The sequence below is a fragment of the Pagrus pagrus genome (assembly GCF_965226575.1).
Source record: "Pagrus pagrus genome assembly, chromosome: 15".
Classification (NCBI taxonomy): Eukaryota; Metazoa; Chordata; class Actinopteri; order Spariformes; family Sparidae; genus Pagrus; species Pagrus pagrus.
In genome coordinates this window covers 6,063,396-6,090,735 of record NC_140199.1, presented here as the reverse complement: position 1 = coordinate 6,090,735, position 27,340 = coordinate 6,063,396, and the positions used below count along the sequence as shown (strand labels likewise).

Below are 27,340 nucleotides of genomic sequence, written 5' to 3'. Positions count from 1 at the left end.
CACACCGCATCTGACAGGGTGTAAATATTGTCTTTTCAGATCAATTTAATGTTGCAACGTTGTTTTGCTGTGAAACTCCAGAAATGTTTTGTCGACTTGAGGACTTTTCTTTTTTGGGTGAACTTATCCTTTAATCAAGTGCTGTGTGTGCATAAATATAACCATACAAAAGCTTGATCATGCCATGACCTGATACTGTTGGGGAAAAGGTGAAATAAATTGTTTTGCAGCAACATTCAGTATCTACATTTTATGCATGAAGTTTCTTTACATAGAGGGAGTTTCTGGGAGACATCTGGCTTTTTACTGGTTTACCCAATGTTTTCAACCTCACCAGTTGCTTGTTTTCTTCAGCTGTTTGCCAGACTCGTCCACTATAAGGCAACCACAACCACATTACTGTACTTCTCTACACAGGGGGGATGTTTTGTGTACAACATTTGCATTTTGAAAAACACAGACCTTATTTAGGAACACTCAGAGAGCAGGAGCGGAGTAGAATGGAGTTGATTGCATCATAAAACATAAGTCAGCCTGAGCCTCACCTCAGGCCTGCTGATGACAACCAACCACTCATATGTTTAAAACCTCAAATTACCTCAGTCTGTTTAAAACCCAGAATAGTCACCACCCTTGCCATGTTTCTCATCTCTCTGCTCATCTCTTCCCACCCCACTCTCCTCCTTAGGAACCAATTCTTCCCACACCCTGCCGACATCAGTGGTTGACATCCACTTTAGTGCTCTGAAGCACTGTGTACATACGACTACAAGTGGTGTTACTGTTACCAGGGATCACCTTACCCACGGCCATCAGTTACAAGTCTGACAGAGACCCAGCGTGGGTTAATGGCGGGGGTACTGTGGTATATACATCATCCTCACAATTGTCTGCCGTGTCTTGATATAGAATTTCTGTCGGATAGTTGAAACAGACTGATATATTTCACAGAAAGCAAACGTACCTATGTTTTTGTAGATAGCCTGAATATTTGTACCCTCATCGTCCGTCTCACTTTACCACACTCTGTCAGATCCTTAATTAAAGATGTGTTCATAATTTTTGGTTGTTAGCAGAAAGACGCCATTATATCATATACTGCAGGCTGCTGAGTGTGGATGGACAGCAGGTGTGCTGTGAGCCGGATGAGTTACATGTATGTATATAGTGAGGTCCCCTACTGGTGGTTTACTCCACTTCAGTTATGTTCTGGGAGGGTTGAATTTTCTCTGTTTCTCTTGTCACAACACTGCCTATGCTCATGTTAGGTTTACGCACAAGAACCACTTGGTTAGGGTTAGGAAAAAATCATGGTTTGGCCTTGAATACCTGTTTTGATCGCCACCATCATGGGTGGAGATGGTCAAACTTTCCATGAAAAATAGCTGGTTATGACACCAAAAAATGTCTCCAGGTGTCCTCCACCTATTAATGTGAAAGGTGGCTAATGAGTGTATAATGTAAAAGCGATATGCCGCATTTTGCCACAAATGCCAACCTTGGACGAACCTGTGGTTTGCAGAATCGTTAACTGCTTATATAATATCCTGCCGATTGGGCTGCTTTTAGCTCTTTGACTCTTTGGCTGCAAATTGCTTGTGAAAGAAAAATGCTTGCTTGGAAAGTGCTTCCTATTTTGATGAGACTAAACTACACAGTGAATCTGCAGGCTGTGAAACTAAAAGAATGAGCTAAACGAGGCTAAAAGGCCTGTGCAGCTGCAGAGTCGTGAGGTAATCATCATACAGTCCAGCACTATTTTGATAAATGCAAGTTTTGTAACTTTGCGCCTCACCCTTTAAATAATAATGTGTAGCCTCCCCTGAGCTGTCCTGTCAGTAATGATGATGAATGAACAACAGGTAAAGGTCAACACATAATAAACTGTACTGTCTTTACATTAGGTTTGCCTGACATTATCAAAATGAGATAAATTTATTTTTCATTGATCTCACACAATAGGTCACAGGCTGATAGTTTGCCTCAATAAGCTCTCCTCCGTCTGAGGTGAACTGTTGGCGCTCAGTCATTCACGTCAGTGGTTGTTCAGGCACGGAGACTTGATATTGCCAATGCTTGCTTCTTGGAAACCTCATTTGGACGGAAACCTACCACTCTCACTCTCTCCACACTGGAGAGACGTGTAATCCTCAGCACTTTTGTGGGTCATCACAAGAAGAAGAAAAAAAAAACCCACATCATCGATGCCAGTGTCCTTTCAGCACGCCCTTGCCCCTTCACACTGCACAGCTCCTTCTTTCACCCCTCTAGTGCCTTCCCAACCCCTGATAATAATGACGAACATCATTTATGCAAATGTAATTAGGCGGAGAAACATGATAGTGGAGCGCAGGGCGCCAATGGAAATTTATCACTGAACACTCAGGCTCTAAACATTCAATTAAAATATTGAATTTCACCGGATTTAATCTAAACGTAATAAATTAAGCAGTGGGTTTGCAGTAGAGCAGGCTGACATTTGGCTGTCACTATCACACTTGGAGATGGTCATTGATTCCACCACCAGCGTCCAAGACGCAGACTCTCAGATGGAGTACGAGGAGAGGAGGTGATGTCTGGTCCTTATCATATCTGTATCTGGGTCGATGTTTAGCCTGTGTTATTTTTGGAGAGGTGAGGTTGGGCTATCCTATGAAGAGAAGTGTGTCTGTCACATGGTCTGACTGCTGTTGAGAAGGTTTTTCTAAGCACAACATAAGACTGGAAAGAGACCAGCCAGTTGGCTAGTGGTTGTGATGGGAAGCTAGTGTACAGTGGCTTTGTCAGCTGGCTGCTGCATCTGGAAGTAAGATTGCATAAAAGTGGTGAGAGTAAACAACAACAGTAAAGTTGTAGGTCATTAAACCAAAGCGATGAGTTAAAAGATCCTTAAACGCTCCACAGAGCTGAAGCGAACAGCTGAGTCAGATAATGATTCTTTGTAGGTTTCTCTCTATGATCGACACTGTTCACATGAAACGAAAATATTGATCAGTGCAGACTAAAGTTTTATTTGGAGCTGTTTAAAAACTGCTTACTTTGTCTGAAGACTCTTGGCCCTGCTCTGCTCACGAAAGACTATGAGAACAGCAGATGTTTGGTAAATTGGGTTGAACCCACATTGAAAGGTCTTGACATCGGTGATACTTTGTGAGATTTGTAGTAGGTTTCAATTTCACAAACAGCATGTGTTTGTTTTCATCTAATTGGCTTTTTTTTTGGTGCTGTCAGGAGATGGTAAGAGCGTGAGACGTGTGGCTTGTGGACGTGTTGCCAAGGTGATAAACTTTTCACTCCAAAGGTGATGAGAGCTCGAGATATCGTGTGAGATTACATCCACATTCAGACACACACACAGTCATTTATACTCGGACTGAAAGAAAAAATAGGAAAGATATAACTACAGTTTTTTTTCTACCTGCATATAAACAACAATATGTTGTATATAATTTACATGTATAGACGTACAACGTCAGGTAAGGTGAACTGTGTAACCAGCTGGATGCCCTCACCTCTCTGTCTCTGCTTAATGTAGCGTGAGTGCTTCTTGAGAGCTGATCCTCATCCAGACTAAAGCTGCAATTTCAGCCCGCGCTCGTACAAACAAACTTACAAGCTGTGTGAATACAGATCCAAAGAGCTGCTGCACACTTGAGAGCTGTACTCTCAGCGCTCGCTGTGAGTTTGCATCTTGTAATGTGTTCTGCTGCGCTCGTGTTTACATACGGAGGACATGGCCGCCTGCCTGCCTTGGCTTCGTGGTAATAAGCTGACATTGTCCCAGTTCTCTTAATATCACATTAGAATATCCTCTCGAGGGGGGGATTCACTGCGAGTGTGGGAACTTTATATGTTTAATGAATAAGACTGGGGAAACAGTCTCGTAATGGTTGCATTAATGCTTTTTTTTGTCCCCTGTCTCTCTCTGTACATATTGTGCATAATATAAAACATGACCTGATTCTTACTCCATTTCCATAACGCCCCTGTGGATCTTGCTGGTATTTTGTCTCATTTTGTGCTGCATTTGAAAGTAGAGGGCGTCATTAAATGCCGTCTGTCTATGAATCGTTGGCACAGAAAAATGGGGATGCGATGCAGAGACGTCCTTCAAAGATGCAGACTTCATAGCATGTTGATATGAGCGATATAGATTTTGCTCACAGCTAAAAGGTGTTGATTTTTATCTTTGGAAGATTGTTATGCTTGCCTGTTAAAATGTAAATAGCTGCTTTGCCAAACAATAAAAACCCAGCAAAGCAAATAGGCCAATGCCTCAATCTAAGTCATGCTAGCTGCAGTAAACATCGTTATAAAATTTTGATTTTCGTGGTTCTATTTATGCAAACCATTTCAAATAAAAACCACATTAGCGAGGTACAATCAACAAACAAACAATCATGTACGAGGTTTTTCCAAGTCACCAATAAAATGTCTGTGTTCCAGTAGTGTATTAAAATCCAACAAAAACAGTTTTCTAGTAATCCCAAATGGCCTCTAGATCCATTTCAATAACGTATTAAGTGAAAAACACAGTATTCAATGTTTAAATGTTGACAAAATGGCAAAAAAAAGAAAAGAAAACTGTGATCACGGATGCTTTTTAATGTGATTTTTTTTCTGTAAAAAAAAAAAAAAAAGACTCCCCTCAGCTTATTTGAGCAGATAGGAGCATTATTGATTATTTTATATGCATAAGTTAGTGTTAATAAGGAAATAAAGAACTATAATGACTTTTTGCCTTTTGACTTTTATTTTGAGATCACAAAATAGGATTTTTTTGGACAGGTACCTGAATAATTCCTCGTAAAAACATGTTATATAATTTGAACTTGGAACATGTCAGACTATGTGACGTGGATCCATTGTGTTTTACAGCTAAAAGTTAGTTACAAATCACCTGAAGGCCTGTTTTTGCATTTAGAAATGTAGGCTCTGACAGCTTGGGACCCTTCTTTTACATTTCTATCTCCCAAAATGTTTAAAGTGGTGATAATGATGATGACAATAATGATAATGTTACTGCTGCTAACGTTTTAATACCGTATGTGTGAGTTCACTACATGCTCAAATATATATGGACAAGCGATTTGGAAGTAGGCTGCAAGGATTTGCTCCCATTTAGCCGCAAGTGCGTTAGTGAGGTCAGCCACTGATGTTACATGATAAGGCCTGGTTCAAAGACGGAAACTCCAGTTCATTGCTGTTGAGGTCAGGACAAGTTCTTCCGTACCTAAACAGGAAAGCTTGTCCTTGTCTGGACAGTGGCATTAACATGAAACCAGAAAGGGCTCCCCCCAAACCGCATCGGAAGCAGACTGTCTCAGATAATGTTGCATTGAGCAAAATTGGGATTTCAATTAGTTGGAGGTGAGGGGCCTACAGCCAAAAAATGTAAACAGGGTGTCCTCAAACGCTATGAATAGATTCATGTAACATTGTCATGCTAGCAAGCATTGACAAAGACGGTACATGTTGTCAGCAGTGTAGCTGGCCGTGTGTACTACGAGCACTTGAACCAGTAGTTTTCCATTATTAACTGTAATCTGGGCCTTGCTGTGTCTTTGAGCTACCATGCGACACCAAACACCGGCCCTACAGCCACCGATAGCCCGCCATGATTTATTTATCTCTAATTAGCTGCTTTTCATTGAAAATCATGAAACTATAGACTTGAATAGACATAAACTCATCCCTGCATCTAGGCCAATGTTTGGTCTGGGACACTGCGGTCTGTATTCGATAGTGGCACGATTCATTATTCACTAAAGATCAAGTTTTAAAGCAGGTTGTGCAGATTCACCGATAAGAGATTTATTTTCAACCAGTCTGACAAATGGTTTTAAGCAGTTTGACCGACGCGGTTGAGTCACCTTTTGTTTTTTTCTCTCATCCGTCCTCGGTGAAGAATTATTTGTTGTCTCCACAAATAGCCCTTTTACAATGCGCTTTATCCTTTTACGACCCAGGACTGGTTCTTATAATGTAATATTTCAGTTTCATCTTTAGTTATCTGTTGATGGATTAAAATGTTGGGTGACAAAGACTTTGTATTCTCTTCCAGCTTCTTCACAGTTCAAACCTCCTAAAAATCTGGCAAACGTGATTATCTGACAAAGTCTCCTCATGTGAGTTCAAACGACTCCCAGGAATAAAAAATGACTTTCCATTGTAATGCATTCATAAGAATTGGCTCAAATTAGGAAATACAATTTTTCTCCTTCTTTTTACGGACCATTACTTTATTTATTTCCACTTTGTGCTGCCATTTTTTTCGTTTCAGGCTCAAATGTCCACCTGCATGCTCTCATTTTTCCACACGGATGCAAAAAAAGTAGTTTTTAGCATTATTCTTTTTTTCCCTTTTTCGGTGACACTCAATACTTTTTATCCTTTTGCTCACTTATTTCCCGATCTTTTTTTTCCCTTGCTTGTTTGTAATCTGCATTTATCACCTTGATAAAATAATAAAACTAAAGAAACACAAATAAGTTAAATAATATGTCTGGTAGTGCGCACACAAAAAAGAGAAATTCAAGCATTAAATGACAAATAAGCACACTGTGAATGTCAGTTGGAGAGATGATAGCTTGGAAGCTGCTTGAGCTTTTTTTCATACCATGTACCTAAATAGCAAAGCATGTGTAATAGCATATCCTGCTAGAGAAATGAAGTATTTTAATTGCCAAAATCTTGCAGTGTCTTAATACCCCTGCAGCTGTTTTCCAGGACCAGACTTTATGACTCACTATATAAATATTTTATCTGCACCATAAATATAGCTCCAGTCTATGATGTTAGCTTTGGTCAAGTGCTTATTTTGGATCATCAAGAGAGCTGCAGAGCCTGAATTGGTTTTGGCTCATCTATCTCGTTCACTTTTCACCTCTCAGTCTCTGTTACTTTTCCTCGGCTCTGTGAAGCTGTTTTGGCAACGCGGAGAGGAAACACTAATAGCAACAGGCAACAATGTGAAACAGATCATTTTAAGAAATGTATTAAGACGTCTCTTCGGTACAGAACGTTGCTATGTCATTAGATATTTAATTCTGGGCAGCCTTTTACTGTCTAGATATGCTCTGTGGACCGTTTTTACCATTAAAGTCACATTAGGTTGTGCAGACCTTGAACCCAAAGATAAATTAAATGTTTACCTTGGATTATCGAGGTCTGATTGATGATTCTCGACTTTCCTTCTGTGTCATTTCGCAATGTTGCGTCCCTGTCCATTACTTGCACTTTTGTTTTCTTGCGTCAGTCCTTAAATGATTCCTGTGCAGCTCTTGTTTCTCTACATTCCTCTACTTAAACCTTAGACACGCACCAATTACCCAGTTCTCTCATAATACATGTCCTGATGTTTTATTTACTTAACGAGACTGTAATCCGCTCCCTGATTTCCTCTGCTGTTACACACCTTACCTTGAAACATAGCCGGTGTATGCCCTCTTATCCAACGCTGCCCACTGTGCTCGCCAGCCGGCTGCCTACAGGAGAGCTGGAGGTGGCAGACAGCGTTGGGGAGGATGTGTTTGTGTGTGTTTTCGGAAGTGTATGGCTGAAAGCATTTTGCATGCTGCCGTTGTACAATACCCTACAATTTTGTGTGTTTGTTGCATGTGCGAGTGTTAGTGTACGTGACAGGTGCCGACTCCTATGTCAGGGGTGAGGTCACACCCTCCCTCCTGAGCCTAGGTGTCTGCAGAGGTTGGTATCAACTCAGCAAGTGATAGGGTGAACACCTTTTACCCCTCCACACACACCCATACCAACAGGCGTACACACACCCAGCCCCCTGGATGTCATTAGCCTTTACGCTAACAGCAGGCCCCAAGACAACTTGGGAAAATGGGGAGGGTCATGGGCAATTCTTGAACGCATGTTTTTAGCGATGCATACAGATGGAAGCGTTGTGCATTTGCTGCTGGGTTATCAGCGATGTCAAATGCCAACAGAGGTGACTCCTATTGACAGAGATGCTTACGCGGTGATATATTTTGGCGTTGTGTATCAGCTGCTCGAACCTGTATGTGTCGCCACTTTAATTAATCAGGGCTCAGAACATCTAATGGTGCAATCACACCTTCAGTGTCTTTTTCGGGGTCTGAGCTACTGTGAAGTGGAAAAGTTTCTAGGACAACAAATCTTGCAAACAAAAAGGATTTGAACTCTGTGTCTGAGTGTGTCTTTGCTTTATAGACAGTCAGTAAAAAGTCATTTTAAATTCATACTCTTGCCCTTTTAACACCAGACAAAAAACCCACTAATATCGACTAACAGTTTGGTTTTGTCTTCAGTAGGACACGGTACAATCGACATTCAGTCACGGCTCAAATATCTGTACTACGACCGATCTGGCAGTGACGAAAACATAACTTATAGGTTGGACACTCAAACTTTGCCGAAGAAAAGTTGACTTTTGAGTCTCCTCCCAAACTCCTCGAACGCTGACGCTTTGGTTTTGTAGGGCGGGTCGGCCACCATCCCACAGCATCAGCATTTGACGAGTTCAGCATGAGAAAAATCAACTTTACACACAGATTTGACCTTTTTAAGGATGTTTGGCGCATAAATGCTTTTCCATCCATCTTTTTTCAAGCAGCGCTCGAGCAACATTCATTTGGCAGTAAATTTGAAAGAGAGGCTGAAGTTACTGTATCATCATCATCATCATCATCATCATCATCATCATCGCCATTTCACATCATCATTAATTGCTCGTTTCCATCTTGCACAATTTTGGGGCATCCTCTCTAGTCTGCTCTGGGTTTATCCTCTGTCCTCATCTCTGCCTGCACCTCTCCCCTCCACATATGCCTCTATCCTCAACGACTGTGTTTTCCTGATGGTGTAAAAAGTCGTAAGTAAATCCAAGGTGCCGTCATGCACTGGACCTATCTGTCAGGCCTTTACACCAGCTAAGAAAACATGAAGAAATGTGAGCATCTGTTCAGAATATAGCTTCCCAAGCATGAGGACCTGGTGGCTGTCGGATGGTTAAACCCACGTCCATACAGCCATATGCGGACCTCACTTCAGTTCACCTGGCTCCACCAGCTCTATGGATGCTTGACGTCAGCGCAATGCTTAAAATCAACATCTAACCGTCTGGTTCTCTCATATTTGGCTCAGTTTCTTTTCCATCGTCCCAAAAGGTGCTACAATAATACCTTTTACTCATCTGTTGTGATATATACTCTTACAGCCGCCCCGGTTGTAACACCTTCTCTCTTTTCTTAATATAAACTCAGCGGCAGCTTCACTAAGCAGGTGATATGTGTGAAACCCAAACACAACACTGGATTCAGCTCACACCACGCAGAGTGTGACATATGATTTACACTAAAAGTTGTCATTTACATTATAAACAGAAAGAGAGCCGTCCTTTTGAAGAGAGTGAGATCACTTCACATGGCTGCTGCATCATTTATGACCAAATATGGACATGAGGGGCTGTCAAGCATCCGATTATGATTTAGTTTAAACTTTTCTACACACCTCACTGATACACGGTGACTGTGTAGCTCTGGTGCCCTGGATTTTTTGTAGAAATGCCCCAACTGAAGACGAAAAGTACACGATTTGATCACCAGTGCAAAGCAGTTTCAGTGTTTGCAGGTTATGAATCGATACCTTTTGTTAGAAATCTTGTCCTTTGGAGGACGGTGCTCCAAGGACACATTATGCCCAAATAAATTTCATCCAAAAATATCCTTGTGCAACGTAACAGCCACCAGTAATGCTGTTTCTTCTCAAATCTAAACTTCAGAGATGTTGTGAACAACAAAGCAGCATAACTTTGTTCTTAATTTATTACTTCCTTTTAACATTTTGATTGGATTTGATTGGCTCTACTTGCTTCATGTGCTATGGAGACAAATGACCTCTTAAAATAGATTATTCACTCGCGTCAGCTCCAGCAGGGTTACTAAGTATGGTGGTAATTACACTGGACCGAGTGTTGGCTTTCTTTTGTTTTTAGTGGATTTGAACCCTTTTGCAAACAGTTCATGTTTCTCCTGTGAATGTCACTAAGTGATCAAACAAAAGCTTCAAATCTGCTTCGACTTCTGAACAACATTCAGACTGCAGGAAGGTACTAGTTGTCTATTATAGATATTAGGTCTTAGAACAGGATTTTTATTGTTCTGATGTTGTATGTACAGTGATTTAACAAACTTTCTAATGACTCAAAACAACTGATATATAGACAGAAAGTGGGCAAGAGAGAAAACAAACAAATTTTAAGCAGGTTAGAAGAATTTCATTTATAACTTCTGTGTCAGATCAACTGAAAGTGGCGGCACCTGCTGTGGGATCGCTCCTCATATATTGGCAGCACGATTGAGGGTTTAGTCAGGTCAGAATTATTGGAAAAACGTTTTTCTTACTGGGAAAAATGTACGCAAATGCCCTCTCAAGTTTGAACAACAACTCAGAAAGCCAGAGATTTTTGGTACACGAGTTGCCGAGTCGACATCACATGACACTGAATCATGGCAAACGAAAGTAAACATTGTGTTGATGGTAGGAAACTTTTACCAAAGTCATCATATTGTTTCCAGTGCTCTTCCTTGTCTCTCAAATGCTGGAAACAGCTGTTGAAAAGCTCAGAGTATGAATATGAAATGATAAAATGCAAAATAACTTATTGGAAGTTGGAAATGGGACCGTCCCGGCAAATGTAGAGGAGGTTTAATCCAGGCAACACATATTTGGTTAAATATGTAAATGTTAGGTTGACGCACAAAGCATAACACGCAGCTTTTGAGTGTGTTTATGCCACAGTGACAGGTTGGGCAGAAAGACAGAACTGTGGCTGATATTAAAAATAAATAATCTGACCTGAAACTTAAAGGAAAGAAAAAGAAAAGCCGCAGCATTAATAGTGACTCCACGTCTGCTAATACCTAACCCTTTAATTAATAATCCCTTTCACATCGTCCATTAAACTCATGCAAAGTTCATCGTTACACAGCCAGCAGGAAAATCACTCGCATCAAGTAAAGTCTAGACTTCCCTTACAGATAAGATCATTTCCACGTCACGGTAAGGTTTTAAATAACTGCTCATATACATGGTTTTCTGCTTAAGTAATACTTGAGATCAAAACTGATCATAAGTCAGTTTCTGTCCTGGTTTCCAGCTCTGCACACTTCCTTTCCAACATTCAAATGTCTTGCTGAATGAGAAATTACATCTCAAACCCAGCCATCGCTTCTGAATTTATCGGTCTTAGATTGTTTAGCCTTCACAGAAGCACTGGAAATGTAAAAAAAAAAAAAAAAAATGCACTTCCTTATTTAGTTCCTAGCGACTTCGTAGGTCCTATAAAATATCAGAAAAGGCTCATGTGACTTTCTGTCTGTGCGATGAATTAATCAGGAAATGTTTCTCATCAGAAAACTGTGTATTCTTGGAGAGAAGACTCGACATGATCCCCAGCATGTGTTTATTATTTTCTGTGAATGTCTGTGTGTATATCTGATATTTAATATACAGCTAACTCGCATGTGTACCTTGATCTGATACATGACAGTGTGGGTACGTGTGTCTTCATGTGTAAACTCATTTCAAATATTTATATCAAGTACAAATGATCCGTAACCTTCATTTTTCCAATGAAACAGGTGGTTAAAATGGTTTTCAGCTTTCTCTCCAGCCGCCGAGATCGTTTTTTTTTTTTTTTTTTCAAACTCCCTCTCTAACACCGGGGTCTCCTCTGGCTGTGGTGTCACTGTTCGACCCTACAGTATTTATTTACACTGTCTTTCTCTCACACATTCCTTCCCAGTGAGCCAGGCCTTGGGCTGCCAGCGGAGGACGTGAAGTCAAGCCAGGGAGCCAAGGCCACTGTCAGCTCTCAGTGGTTAGAATAACCCAGTAAAAACCTCCTGGGAACCGGGCTGCGATCGGACCGGCGCTGGCAGGCAGAACAAGTGCGAGGTAAGACGGGAGATGGAGCAGATCTTTTTTTTTTTTCTTTCCTTTTCAGATAAGTTCAAGGAGGAAAGCTGAAGTTAAATATTTGAGGGAAATAGGGAACCATGACATCAGAGATCTGGAGGTTTGATATCTAATCAAGCTGAGGTATTACACACTCTCTGTAAACTGTGAGTTCAGAGCAGAATTTAGCCTTTTACACTGGATATTAGATTAAGATTCAAAGACGACACACTCTCTCAGCCATTTTATTCTCCTTGTTAAAAGAAAAGTTCACACAGATATGAAATTTCAGTCCTACTTGACCCCATGCTGATGGAAAATCAAGTGAAAGTTTCGTAGTCTGCAAAACATTTCTGGAGTGTCAAAGCAAAACAGCGTTGCAGCAGTCGCCTAAACAACTGAAGTAGACGGAGATTTGGAGATGGAGATAGATTTTTTTTTTTTAAATGGCTCCATATAGCCTCAATAGCATAATATCTAAGCCCTGAGAACCTAAAAGACGTTATTTACACCCTTTGTTGAGCTCATATCTTCACTGTAGCTGCTAAGCCAAAAGCGTTAGCGCACACCCCGTCTGCAGTTGGTACACGAGCTCTACAGCGCATCGACGGTGTAAAAACCACCTTTTCAAATCAGTTTGAGATCTCAGGGCTTGCAGAGACTTGGATTACAGTTCATTGTCTTGGTTTCAGTACTGAGCAGAATTGTTCTACTGTTTTTGTTAACTTCTAACTCATTTCTTTCATTACTACATACTTCATATTTCCACCTCCGAAGATTAGATTTTAAGAGGTGCATTTTTGCAGGTCTAAACCTGTGGCACTTCACATTGCATTTTATTAATCCACTGTGTCAAGCCAAGATTGTTGGCAGTTGGATATGCATGAGATAATTTGCAAGTTCTCAGGTGTGCACACATGTACGCACGCTGTGGGCCCATTTCTTTACAGATTCCTCAACAACATAGAGAAGAAAGCGAAACATGAGAGGAATTTTAGTATCGCCACAAACAAACAGAAACGTTATAATGTCTTTTGTGCGTCTGGATCGCCTGTAAATCATACAAAGAGTTATGTATTGAGGCTACTTTTTGAGATTCCTTTCCAAATCCGATGTTGATCTGAAATGTAACTTCAGGCCTTTGAAATATGTATAAAATCACTTGTCTTTGATTGAGACAAGACTGAAAACAGAATAAAAAACAGAGCACATTAGCTGCCACAGTGTTTTCCTCTGCTACAGTATAAAGCCTCTCTGCTGATGTGACTCCAGCAATAAAATGTCACACATTATCTCAAATCTCTCTCCTCTCACTCATTATTCTCTGACTCAATCACCCCGCCTCAGCTGCCCCTTGTGACAGTGCGTGCCTTTGACACGTGTGGAGGAAGGACACACTATCAGTTTTTCTAATTACTTATTGGTCATGATCAATTAGCAACATTTTAAGGCACTGTGGTAACCTTGTATAAATACACTGGTGGAGTTCAACAGCCATCATGGTTGACAATTAAATTGGTCTGTCACTGCCGGGCCCTTCATTAATCTCAACTTGTCATTCTTGTTTATGCTAGTTATAATGGCTGTGTGGGTGTATGAGAGGAGTCGGCATGTGTGTGTGTGTGTGTGTGTGTGTGTGTGTGTGTGTGTGTGTGTGTGTGTGTGTGTGTGTGTGTGTGTGTGTGTGTGTGTGTGTGTGTGTGGAGAAGGGGAGGTCAGATCAGATATGTGAGTTGAGAGAAGTTTGAAGTTGTGTGTATATACGTGTCACATGCACATGTGTGTTTATTTGCATGAATCTATACGTGTGCATGTGCAGAAATGTATATTTTCCGTGTGTGTGTGTGCGTCCGCGAGTGTGTGTGTGTGGAAATCTTTTTAATCGTAACTGTCATGTTGAAGCCAGTTGGCACCCTGAAGCGATTACCTCATGTGTCCTTGAGTATTTTCTAAATTGCTCTGAGATGTTTAGAGCCTCTCCTAATGACTTTCATAATCGTGCGGTAACTCGGCCGTTTACACCATGTGAGAAAATTCCCACTCACTTAAACCCACTCGTACATCGATTGAATCAGACAGAAACGCTGTTGTATGTTGCGTTTAGGTTCCGATCCGTAATCCTCCCGCCGCTTCCCCCTCAGATTTTTCCTGAGTGCATAATTCCCTCAGTATACAACTTTAAGAGTTAAGTTGGTCCATAACTATTTAATTTGGTTTTCATTGTTGGTAATTTTATTGCCATTTTGGTTAATGGAGCACTAATGGGATCTCTTACTGAAAGATGTAAGCACTAGGAAATAAGACGCACACACACACACACACTGGTGGGAAACAATAGCTGGAGCCACATTCACACAAACACATACACTCTTTCGCTGCTGACCTTTAACCCTCTTCACTGTCTTCTGACCCTCCCGTCGTGACCCCCCCATTGGTAGGAGGGTTGGTTGGGGTTGGTCACATACCCCTGACCCCCTTTCCTCCTCTCCCCCCCCTCTCCCCCTCATTGTTTCTGGGTGAGTGTATCTGACTGGAGACGAACAAAGGAGCGTGTTGGCGCCTGCGGACGCGGCCTCGCCCCGCTTCGTATTTACATATGAATGTCAACACCTTTTTTGTAACTTGTCTCCTATATACGGCTTTCAACAGTGATATGATGAGTGTGTGGACGTATATATGTCTGTGAATGCACGTGTGTGTGTGTGTGTGTGTGTGTGTGAGTTGGCGTGTAGTGAGAGTTAGTGAGTGAACATGTTCGCTTCCTGAAATCGCTTGGAAGCGTCTCTAATGTATTTCTTGAGCCAAGACTTCCTCTGTTGACAAATATGTTTTAGTGAAATGTTACAATCAGTGAATATAATTTATTGATTATTCATTTTTTCCTCATCAAATGTTTGTATTCTCTGTTTTAATATGTTAATCACCGGCCTTTTGTTCTATTTTGAGGGTAAACTTATAGTGAATTAACAGTAAATTAACTATTAAAGTTAAACAAACAATGGGATGCTTTATAAACCATTTATTAAACAGTTGTAAAAGTTTATAAACATCAACTTTATGATAAACATACAAATGTTAATAAAGCATGTCATGTGTTAAGATAAAATTATATTGACTAAACCATAAATGTACCATTTATTAATGATTGTTATGATAAAGCGTTCCCATTTTGAGTCTTGATTTGAACGGGGAAGCTCCGATCCGAGAAGTTAATTCAAACTGCTGTGTGTTTTTAAATAAATCATTTAAATATTGAGTTGCAAAAACAATTGAATTCAAAGGTAAGCGTATGTTAACATTACTATTTTATATTGTACTTGATTTGAATGAAATTATTGAAAAATGTCCCAGCAAGTAACCAAACCAGTAGGTTAGTTTATTGACGTAATTACTTATAAAACATTAAATAACTTAACATGTTAAAAACTATAATCAGTGTACTGTACAATAGAGTATTTACTGGAAAAAGTAATTTAATTATTATTTTTTAAATCTGTATCTACTAACAGATAAAGATGAATAAATAGTTGAATAATCAGCTCAGTGATTACTTTATAATCCTCTGTTCTTAATTGCTGCAGAGTGGTGATGAATTGAGAACGTTTGCACATGGCAGTTTGTTTTTTTTTTTGTTTTTTTTTTTGCAGACTGTTAGTGTCAACCATCAAGTCATGTACCTTTGATTGGTGTGCACTCACACAGACACACACACGCACAAACATTAAGCCATAATTAGCAGGGTGTCCATGCTTGAGTGGTTGTGTGTTGAGCAGTGGAGTGGACAGTGAGGAGGAGGAGGAGGAGGAGGAGGGTCATGCTAATGCTAATGTGGACAGACTCGTCACAGCCGTGGATGACTGGCATGTGGACCCAGAGGACGGAGACACTCCTGCTAATTAAGAATTTTCTAATATTAAGTGTTGTGTCGCTCTGTGTGTGTGTTAGCATTAGCGTGTCTGTGTATCTGTGCAACTGCAGCGGGTAAGCAGCTGGTTATAGGCAGTGAAAGTTCATCCTGTTCTTCCTTCATTTGTGAAGTATCATCAGTCTGTGACGTCTTCTTCAGGAGTCATGTGTTTTTCTTCATGCTTTCTCAACTACGTTGTGTAACCTTTAACGATGCCCAAGGCACTTTTTTTTGCAATCGACCTCCTCTTACTGAACGTCTTAGTCCTGCTTCATTTTGGCAGACTCTCCAGTGGTTTCATCAGAGGAAATATCACAACACCAAAACATATTTTTTGTGAGTTCTCACAATGCTCACAAAGATATCAACTAAGTCTCATAACAAACGGGACATCCAAGTCAAGGCCCGGATGTGCAGATTCAGTAGTAGCACTGTGATGGTCACAGCTCCTTCTCACCTCATGGTTCAGCAACTTCAAACTCTGAATGTGATCTTTGGCTGGCTCACACACGCGCTCCTTGTCTTTGTATCGGCTTTGATAAAAGGACTGGGCGGTGGGCGAAGGGAGTAGCGGAGTGTGTCAGCTCCTGGAGTAGGCTTACTGTTCTGGGAGATGCACTGGGCCATTACACATGACCTCTGACCCCTGCAGGCACCCTGAGGTGAAATGACGCGGGCCTGGTTTTACTCAGCTGGAACAAGGCAGAGGAAGGAGGCACACGGGGCGACTGCGAGTGTGTCGTTAGTAGTCGTGTATATGCATATGTGTTTACGTGCGTTCACACGTGCACTGATGTGTGAGTAGTGTTCACGCATCCCACCCTTCATAAAAAACAGAGACACCACCAGCTCGGTCCCAGGCACGCTGGAGCTGCAGGCCTGTCCCGTGGCTATGCAAATGTGACGGGGGGTGTAAAATATGAATTTTAATCACAGACACCTCCGTCCAATTACCAGCCAGTGACCCTGATGAGGATCTGTCTGCTGTGGGATGGGGGAACGACAACGCACACGAACAAAAATAATCTCAGCTTTCTTTTATGACGATGGTCCGGTGGATGATTTTTGCGCACCGTGATTTGATTAATATATTTAAGTACAATAACCTCAGTCTAAGACATTTTAGGGCTGTCACAAGTAAGCTGTTTGCAATGTAGTTGTCAATTGTGATATTTGCTGGAGGAGGTTTTCCTTGGTTTCCGTGGATAACTTGCCAAATGTGCACATGTAATGTTATGGCGCAATTTTTCCAGTAGCGACATGAGAGAGGACACTTAGTTTATACCTTTTTGAACCAAAGACTGTCATAACAGAAGTTCGTTTTTATCAACTGAAAGAATCCTCCTTTATTCTTTCTATCACCGCAAATCTGGATGAAACTAGTTCGCGCCTGATCTCTGGAGGTTCTGCTGAAGTTCCTCTCACTTCCACCTGGAGCACTTGTCACTTAAAAGCACGACAGCGTTTACTTTCAAATGAAAATCTAATTGTGTCCTTATCAGTCAATCTTAAATGCACAGCATGTAATTTGTGACGCTCAGGGTTGCTCAATCAAAACAAATCAAAGGACATAAGCAGTCACATAGAGAGATTTTCATCAGCAGCTCACATGATCCCACGCTGAGGCAGAAAAGTTCATGTTCGAGGTCATTTTCAAAAGTTTTATTCGCGTAATGTTTAATCACGTACAAGTGACTGCATGAAAAAAGCACCATTACCTTGAGAAAACAGATTTCTCTGGTTATGAACATTGTAGGAAACATTTGGGATCATGTAAGTTCACAACTCAACAGAATGTATAACAAAGGATTAACTGTTATTAGATTATTTTTGCAGAAATGTTGCATATTATATCTTTAGAATATTTTGTTTCCATATAAGAACAGATACAATTATTGACAACAAGTCATAATATACTTCTAGTTTCACCTTGAAAGCGTTGTTATTAAACATTGGAAAAATTGATGTAATGATGTATTGAAGTGAGCCACGACTCGTCCACAAGACTTTTAAAATTCTGACAGTTCAGAAAAAAAAAAACGGTTGGTTTCATGAACCATACAGTTATGTACATGCACTCTAATAACATGATTATAATTAGAATAAGGTAAACAATTATTTTCATGATTGAAATCAACATAACTTAATTTTCAGACTTTAATTACTTGTCAATCTTTACAGAGAGAAATAAAAGAGTTGTTTTTTTCTACACAGTACAAATTTCCGCGGTTTCTTCTTGAACCGAACATCTCGATCAGTCTCTCCGACTCTTCCTGAACGTTTAGGCATTTCAAAATAATGTATCACGAGGCTGCCGGTGAGTGAGCGGTCCGTTTGTGTTTCTGCAGCAGTGACGGGACACATTTCCAATGACAGCGGTGAAAGTCATGCTGCATAGTTTGATGTGATATTTGCATTTGCTTGGTAATTTATTACTAAGTGTGTGTGTGTGTGTGTGTGTGTGTGTGTGTGTGTGTGTGTGTGTGCTTTTTATGAAAGTGCGTGTTATTACGCTTGCGGTTGATGGTGGCAGTTAAAGAGAAGGGAAACTGTCAGAGTTAAGATGGAGGGGGAATGAATAATGACCTCTGTAAAATTAGGAATTACGGTTTGATACAACATTGGTTTAGCTTCCTCTTTAGTTTTACACAAGGTCACGGCAGTATTATTTTAAATATATGACACTGACTAAGAATGGACCACTGTGGCTAAGATGTGAGAGAAAATAGAAGTTAAACTTAGTGGGATCATAATAATAAGTGTGCAGGATCCATGTTGTCTCTGTCTCTTAAACATTTTAATAGATCTATTACAACAACATCTTATTTTGAGGACTCTATTTGTGGTCGTTGAATGTTGTTGAACGTTGTTAATACATCAGAATCCAGTCAGCGCTGCACCTCGATGAGCAGGACAGTAGTATTATTTCATTGATGATATTACAATGCAGCTCTTTCACACTACAGTCTGGTTTCTCACTGAAATGAAGGCTTTTTGTTTATCTCTCTGTCTCTTTCTCACCTCTGCCGGTTCCTTCCTGTTTCACCCTGTTTTCAAAGTGGTAACCTTGCTAATTGCATCAGTGGTATGGAAACTCATGAACGTAGCTGACACTTGTAACAGCGGACCGATAGGTGAGACACACACTGAAACAGGAGAGCTGTTTTGTGATAAAAACATCCCAATTAATGTCTGTTCTTTACTCCTTCAGGGTGCCGTTAAAGTGAAATGACTTTGGATACTTTGCTAAAACTCTTCATTTAATTGTGTCTGTTTAATACATTAAAGATTTGTTTTACTACATTCAGTTCAGTTAAGACTGATGTTTTGTTTTTAGGCAATTATAACACGATAAAGCTTATTAATTCTTATTTAAAGCAGGGTTTGTTACTAATAGCTTTCTCATTTTTATGTCCAGCAACAAGGTTATGTTTCCACTCAGGCCCGTTTGTTTGTTAGTTTGTTGGTTTGTCGGCAGAATTACACAAAAACTACTGAACGGGTTTACACGAAATTTGGATTGGAGGAGGGGTCCGGGCCCAGAACAGAACCCATTAACTGATCATTGCGAGATAAAACATCCTTCAATATTCCCGTTGATATTGCATGGATCTTGTGGTGTATTTAAGTGTCTGGTATCTATGAGTGAGTACACTTTATGTGGATCCAAATAAAAATCTGGATCTGGCAGATTTAAATATGTTTTATCTGGTTACTGGAGTCTTGTACGCTCTACTGAGTGCTAGCTTTCTATCTTAGCGGTCCAAGAGTTTGTTTTTCACCAAAAATTAGTGATGGACTCCACAGGACTACATGTGGAGATGGGTGGGTGGTGTTAACAGTTCCCTCCTGCAGCAATAAATGCAACAACTTTTGGGTGTAAACTGTGTGCTCGGAGATTTCTTTTAAATTACTGCTTGATTGAAAACAAATAGCCTTATTGGCTGTGAAGATTTTTGTTGCATTATAATTGGTTGCAGTGGTTATGGTTTCAATTTGTTTTATTTATTTTTTTTATTACACTGGAGAGATTTAATGTCACATTCCAATCCAAAGTCATTTTTGCACGCTGTGAAGGAAACAATTCACTGGGCAGATGAAATATTCTGGGTTTGAAAGTAGTCCAATTTCAACCCAAACGCTGTAGTGACATTAAACATACATTAACAGGCACAGATTGAGTTTTTAGTGTGTGGCGAAGAAGCATGTGTAAGTATGTACTGTACCATGTTATACAAGAGACCAGAGTTTTATAGTCTTCATTTCACTTTTATGAAACTCAGACAAAAGCTGATCGATCCCTGGTTTCATTAGAGAACATCTAAATCTTCCTCTCATGAAAAACTGAAGCATTTTCTCATGATACATTTTTAATTGTTTTGGCGCCATTATGGTGACACATTTCAAGGGTGCTGCCTTTCCCAACACCCCCCCGCTTCGTTCAATAATGGAGAAATAGACCGACGAACAGTCTGTGTAGGCCTCACATGCTTAAGACCAAGGATTAGTGTGTGTGTGTGTGTGTGTGTGTGTGTGTGTGTGTGTGTGTGTGTGTGTGTGTGAGGTAGCTAGCTAGCTAAGTGACGCAGTGATGTCATAGTCCTTGTGTTTTCACATGGGAACCTGATAGCTCTGAACAATCCAAGGCGAGCAATTTTTGGCTCAGGCGCACTTGACATAACGGAGAGATAATTGTAGGCTTTGTGTCCGCGGACCCTCCAGAGATCCAGAGGATCAAACCCTCTAGGATTTCGGACACTTTGATGACGCGTTAATGCCTGCAAAAACATTTACCGCCTCGGAGATCACAGATGGAATGATGTAAATGTAACGCAGTTCAAGTTAACTGCCCCCTGATATCAGCAGATGATGTAAAGCTTAGATCTAGATATTTTGTCTAACTGTTGCCAGGGTGTTGGATATAAAATACATTCATATTGTGTTCCACTTTCACTTGTTTGATCCACAAAGTCCCACTTATAAATGACATAATGGATGATATTATTTTGTGTAATTTAGCAATGGGAACTTCGGTGCATAGTGACTGACTCCGGTGAGGTCAAGTAAAACTCAGTCATTATGATTAAAGGCTGGATGTGTGCAGTCTTTTGCTGATTTTCTGGACAGGAGTCGCAGCAGATTATATTGACCGGGGAGATTCATTTAATTTGATTTATATGTGAAGTTTTTTGGAGCACGCATGCATTTTTACAGCAGTTGCACATGTTCACACCAGGCAGCTGGATGGTGTCGTGGTGTCTCACAAAGTTCTGCACTCTTGTTCACATTTCTTGAAGTTTGGATCGCTATTATTTACTCAGGCTGCATGCATGACTATATCAGCTCTCTGCAAAAGGAATTACAAGGAAATATGATTAATGTATCAGAAAAATGCGAACCTTACAAAGATTATTACATATACCATCAACACAATCGCCAGAATAAATGTTGGCAATGTAAGTTTCTGCAAAACCACAAATATGTTGAAACTTTTCCTTTTTTATGTTTCTTTCAGTTAAGTTTTGCAGTTATACGTTCAGAGGCTGTGCTAACGATCTGGTCAGGTTTAGGGACAAAATCACTTGTTAAGGTTTAGGAAAAGATCACGTTTAGACTTACCAGAATATCCTAACCAAGTGGTTATTGTGCCTAAACCTAACCAGATCATAAGCACAGTGGAAAACAAAATTGAACATAAAGAAACACAAAGTTGCAGAAATCTACTTTATCAACATCTAATCTGGGGACTGGATTGTCTGTCACCACAAACACAGCTGGAAACTGTCCAGAAATATCCAGCTGTTCACACTTACTAAAGTTGAAACATCATCTTGAAGAGCGGCCACTGTCCTGGCAGCCATCTTGTCTAGCTGTAACACCACCACCTTTCCCTCTACTTCTTTACATTAAAGTCAGCTCACATACAGACATGGGTTGTAGAAATGTTGAAAATATATGTGCAATACATTTAAATTTGTCCGTGCGCCTTTCAAAGTCTGTGTCTCAACATAACATGAATCCATTTCTAACCTAAGTTTTGTTTTAATTAGAGACGTACAAATAATGAGACTTACATACAGATCAGAATTCAAACTTTCCGACCGCTACATCATTAAAAACTTTGTGCACAATAGCAGACGAAATGGGATAATGTGCTTAATTGCTCACCTATAATGACATGTTGGAAAGAAACAATATGACAGAGATCAACAAAGGTGTCAAGAAACAACAACAACAATGGCTTTTCAATCGCCCTTGAATATTCTTAAAACTGACAAACATATTTTCTGAGTCTTTTAAATTAACCTCTTTTGTTGATTGTGACAAAGCGTTCTTAACCTCCTCATGTTTCTACATTTTGCCCTTGAGAGACGCGCAGGAAAAATAGTGACGGCTCTGTCTTTTACAAGAAGGATAAAAAAGTATTTTTAAAGAGGCAGGTTGCCTTGAAGCGACGCAGGAATACCTTCTGCGTCGTAAAACGTGTTTGAAAAGTGTGAGAATGAGAGATGGGTAATTTGAAAGCTATGTTTAAAACGTAACAGTTTTCTTTATATTGCTTGACACCTGGCTTTAGTGACAAGCTTTGGCAGGTAACTTTTACTTTAGGACTTTCCATGAACATGATCATCAATATTCAGATGGATTTGTTATCTTTTGTGGAAATGTCCTGTTTGATCTGTGTTTTCAATCACAGCCTCTCTGAAAAAATATAATGACTAGGGTACTGATGGCGCAAAGACAATGAATCTTTACACATTTTGTCATGGCATGAATAAATATGTGTTATGGATATTTACAATAATAATATGACTATAATCAGCGAGCAAGAACAATAATAACGGTAGTAATGAGAAGATGTGATAGCCAGTGTTGTCAAAAGGACCCAAAAGTCACACTTAAGTAAAAGTAAAGATATTGTGTTAAAATGTTACTTTGTTTTAAAGTATTAAAGTATCTGATATTAAATGTACTTCAGCACGAGTAAAAATAAACTGTTCATACAGTATTTTGTTCCTGATAATCAGATTTCTTTTAATTTGATAGCCGATGAAAATTCATTTAAAGATGCTCTGCTTTGGCTCTGCTCTGCATGTAACCTGTAATAAGTATGTGTTCAACATGTAGTGAAGTTTAAGTATGAAGCAGCAGAAAACGGAAATACTCAAGTAAAGTATTAGTACCTCAGAATCGTACTTAAGTACAGGCCATCACTGGCAATATCAACAGAAGTGTGTTGTTATAGCATAAGTTGTAGTAGCTGTCAAGGTTCCCACGGGTCCTTGAAACCTTCAAAGTTTGTGAATTTGAGGGAAAATCAAGGGCTTGACACATTCAAGCCTCTTTCTTTGTTGCCTCTGAGCTTCTGTTGAGCTGCTAGTTCTCATTATTTAAATTCCTCATTGTTGAAACGTTAATTAACCTTGATGTCTCAAACAATGCCGAGTTGGAAAGTCTTTAATTTTATGTTTACGAAGGTGTAGGAACACTGAGTTGTACAAATAGTGTTTGTAATGATATTTAAATATATTGCAGAAGTAATGGAGGTAATACTATAGTGGCAATTTAAAGCAGTATTAACTCTTATAGTTATGTACCTGATATGTAATATTAGTGGTAGTGTTAGTTGTGTTGACATGATCGCTGTTACTATCTCACCGTAAGCTGTGAATATGTGCTATTATTATATATTCCAGCAGGCGTTTCATGTCTGTCTCGTGTTATCTGTCCGTGTAGGAGTTCAGGCTGTTCACTCTGATTTATGACTCTGGGGTCTAACTGTGTATATTTACAGTCTCATGACCTGAGAATGACACCCGCTGGGCCAAACGAGGAGGGGAGAGAGGGGCGAGGCGGGTCAGGGACTGTATCGCACACATAAACAAAAATAAACACATTAAAAGTTTTGTCCGATATAGTCACAGAGAGCAGTTCACATCTATTTTGTCAACAAAGCTGTCGACAGAAAAAAGTTATTTGGCATGAGCTGAAAAACACGCAATCACGTGTCGTGTTTTTCTGCTGTTTTTGCCAGATGTCTTTTCCCCGAATGTGTTTGACTTTTCCTCTCACTTCCCAAACATGACATCAAACTGAAACACGCACTAGGAACATGTCCACAAATGTTTTTAATGTCACTTTTTTAGGAAGTTACCTTGTTAACGTGCAGCGTGTCAAACTAGACGATGCATCTAGCGTTGTGATATGCGATGTGATATAAGTGTTCTTGGTAATGTAGTCTCTAACTGAAGTAGAAAAGCAAAGTAGATGAAGCAATCCTGGCAGAGTGGCTCCTAAAAACATGCACATTATGACACTTCAACGTTTCATCATGACGACTCCTGGCATTCTGCGAACGCCGCAAAATGAGTGAAGTAGTGAAAATGGCTGAGTGTTAAACAAGGTGACAGCTGCTTGTTTACAGATCCCAGCACCCCGGGGTGACGGTGGTGTGGATTGACACCCCGGCCTCAGATTGTCACAGGCCCGTTTCCAGAGAGGCAAATGGTGCTTGGCAAAAGGTACAGTTCACATGGGTTTGATTAAAACCGCTGGCGATAGTTTGTACCTTTGCAGTGTTGTGCTAAAAAGGTTAAGGGCCAGCGTGTGTGTGTGATTCAGACATCTGTGTGAAACTCGACCAGGATAAATAGCTCGGCCTCGTCTGTGGTCTCGCTATCATTTCTCACCTTGCTCTCTCTTTCTGCTTCTCAACCTCCAGTGACTTCTGTCCCCTTTTCTCCCCTTTGCCTCCAACTTTATCCTCCTGTTTTTGTCTCGCTGCATGCCAACATAAAATATTACTTTATAAGCAAGATGTTCTGCCAGCGATACAGAAGTATCTGCTGCCGTACCACCAGACTACAGAGCAGCGTGTTCCTGGCGGCAGGCGTTAAGAATAACTATATAGAAATAGCTCATCATCACGCTGATGGTCTTGTTCACTTACGTAGGTCATAGATGCATCAGTATCAGACTGAGACTGTTTCATAACCAAATATAAGTTTCTTGTAGTACATTTAACCACAACAGTAAGAGAAAATGTAAAAAATACAGTAGTACTTCACTGTTTACTGCCATCAAGCCTGCACAGACGCCGAAAAACAAAAGTTGTGCTCCCTGACAAAGCAAATGTTGAACTATTCCTTTAACTCTCCTCTGTTTCTCCTCTCTCTCTCTCTCTCTCTCTCTCTGTGTTTGGAGATCGGAGCGATCTGATTGGCCGGGCCCTGCAGGAATAAACGCTGTGAAGCTGGGCTCGGAGAAGGGGTCGCTGTGTTTTATGAGCCATTAAAGTTTTATTCATCCCTGCACCGAGGCAGCCTTCGGCCACGGGGTCACCATGCTTTAAATAAACTCTCATCATTCCTCCACCCCCTCCTCCCCAATATCTGCCTCCCCCGCCCCCCCTCACCCCCTCACCCCCCAAACCCTTCCACCCACAGACTTAATGGACTGTTTATTGTTTGATGTTCAAGTCCGACTTCATCATTTTTTCCCTCTCTCGCTCTCTCTCTGTGTTTCGCCCTCCACTTGTGTTCAGTGGTGTGGAGGTTTGAGTGATGTGGTTCGTCCGCATGTTTGTACTATGTGTGGATTCGTTTTGCGCGAGTGTGTGAGTCCATGCCTGTGCGAGCGCTACATACGTGCAGTATGTCTATAAATTCCTTTGGTGTGTCGTACTCTTCCCTCTGCTTCTCTGTTTCACGGGGTGCATACCAAACTTTTTAAAGGATAAGACTGGTTGTAGTCTTCTGCTTTTTTTTATGGCAACTTTCAAGAAAATACTAAAACCAACAGGGAGTCGAACTACTAACAAAAATTCATCTGTGTAGCTAAAGTCTGATCTGAGCCTGATATATGTTTGGTTGAAACAGCTGTTATTGTCCCGAAACTTTGTTAAAAACACATTAATGATCCACACAGTTGCACTGGACGGCTTATACTCCTATTACAATGAACATGTTGCACTGCAGAGTTTGGTTTGGTTTTGTTTTGGGTTATTTTTTATTATTATTTGTGTTATTCCTGTAAATATACATGGAATGTACATTAATTCACAGTTGAAAATAGTCCCCAACACATGTACTATACACTACACTACAGCGCCCAGCTGTTTCAGGAAATAGTTTGGTCTTTTTTTAATGAGACAACATATTTGACAACTTTTAAAGATGTAATCTTTAATTAGAATAACTGGTCTTGGGGCTGAATTGGGTTCCTGATAATATACGAACGTGTGTAATTCACGTATGATTTAAATGTGGAAATTGTCGTTCATATCACTTTTCAGAGAGTTGCTTAATCTTTATGAATTTCCACGTATCACTTGTGGAAATGTCCGGTTCACATGTGACACGTACAAATTTTAGTTTACAATAATTGTGACTGTGGCCATGTTTTGTCTCCACATGTTAAGAACAGCCAGAAACAAATGAATAAATGTAATTCACATGTGAAAATGTTCCTTTGTATGTGAAACTGATTTTTGTAGGACATTGACAACTACATCTGTAAAAACACAACAGTACTCTCATTAATGGGCTTGCAGCTGAATTGAGTACGTTGGAAAGTTTTCCACATGTGGAGATTGTAATCCACGAAGCCAATCACATCTAATTAACATGTGAAAATGTAAAAATGTACTACACCTGAACGTTTTTTAAGCCAAATTAGTTAGTTAGAAAATATCGAGTTAGTATGTGACATTATTTTAAAATTCAAGCTGAAACGTGACAATAGCCAAACACGTGTGAATATGCAAATCACCGGCAATTTTGTGATTTTCTTCACAGTATTTAGGACTAAAACATTCTCTCAGTGATATCTTGAGGTCAGTGTTTTGATGCAGCGAGCGTGCCAAATCAGAGGGCTCTGACAAAAACACGCAGGGTCATCTGGGAAAAAAACAAACAGATGCAGCATCAGCAGGCAGGCGGCCACGCCGGCTAATCAAATGTGCGAGCTCACAATCCCTTCCTAACGTGAACGCTGGATTACCCTGCGGTCACTGAAGCGACTGTCAGAACTTTCCACACTTGTAAAAATCTGCTTTTCATCACTTCAGGGTCTGAAGAGTCTGATAAGACTTCTAACCTGTGGATCCATTCATCAAAGTGGACTTCCTGGATCGTACGTGAGGCAACACACACGACAGATGCACCCTTTTTTTTTTTTTGTTCCTCCTTTCAGCCTGAGCGTCCCGTAATGCGTTGGTGGTTCTGGTCTTTTCGTGGGATTTGTTGACGATAAGCTTATCTTTAAATACTTAACAACGCAATAGTTCATCACCCTGGAGCTTGTGAAGCGCTTTTTTGGCCCGAGAGCGACCGAGCGACAGGAGAAGAGATTTTGGGAGAGTTTGCAGAGAGTTCTCTCGCATGTTGTGTTACAGCTGACCCTGTCCTCAACTTTGACCCGTGACCCCGGCAGAGATCTGTCATGAGAGGGAGCTGCTTAACACAAAATGGAGCCTGGTTCAGGAGT

General features: G+C 40.4%; 1 protein-coding gene across 12 annotated transcripts in view; it reads left to right on the top strand.

Moving 5' to 3' along the window:
• LOC311270276 (uncharacterized protein) overlaps positions 1–27,340 on the top strand; it is a gene marked incomplete at its 5' end in the record, with an annotated part of 156,243 nt that overhangs the window by 90,138 nt on the left and 38,765 nt on the right. For 11 of the 12 annotated variants that reach the window (XR_014624232.1, XR_014624233.1, XR_014624234.1 and 8 more), the window contains one exon: positions 11,795–11,946. Of the gene's footprint in view, positions 1–11,794; positions 11,947–25,057; positions 25,201–27,340 lie in introns of those variants that run through there. The other variant, XR_014624243.1, reaches the window with a different exon arrangement.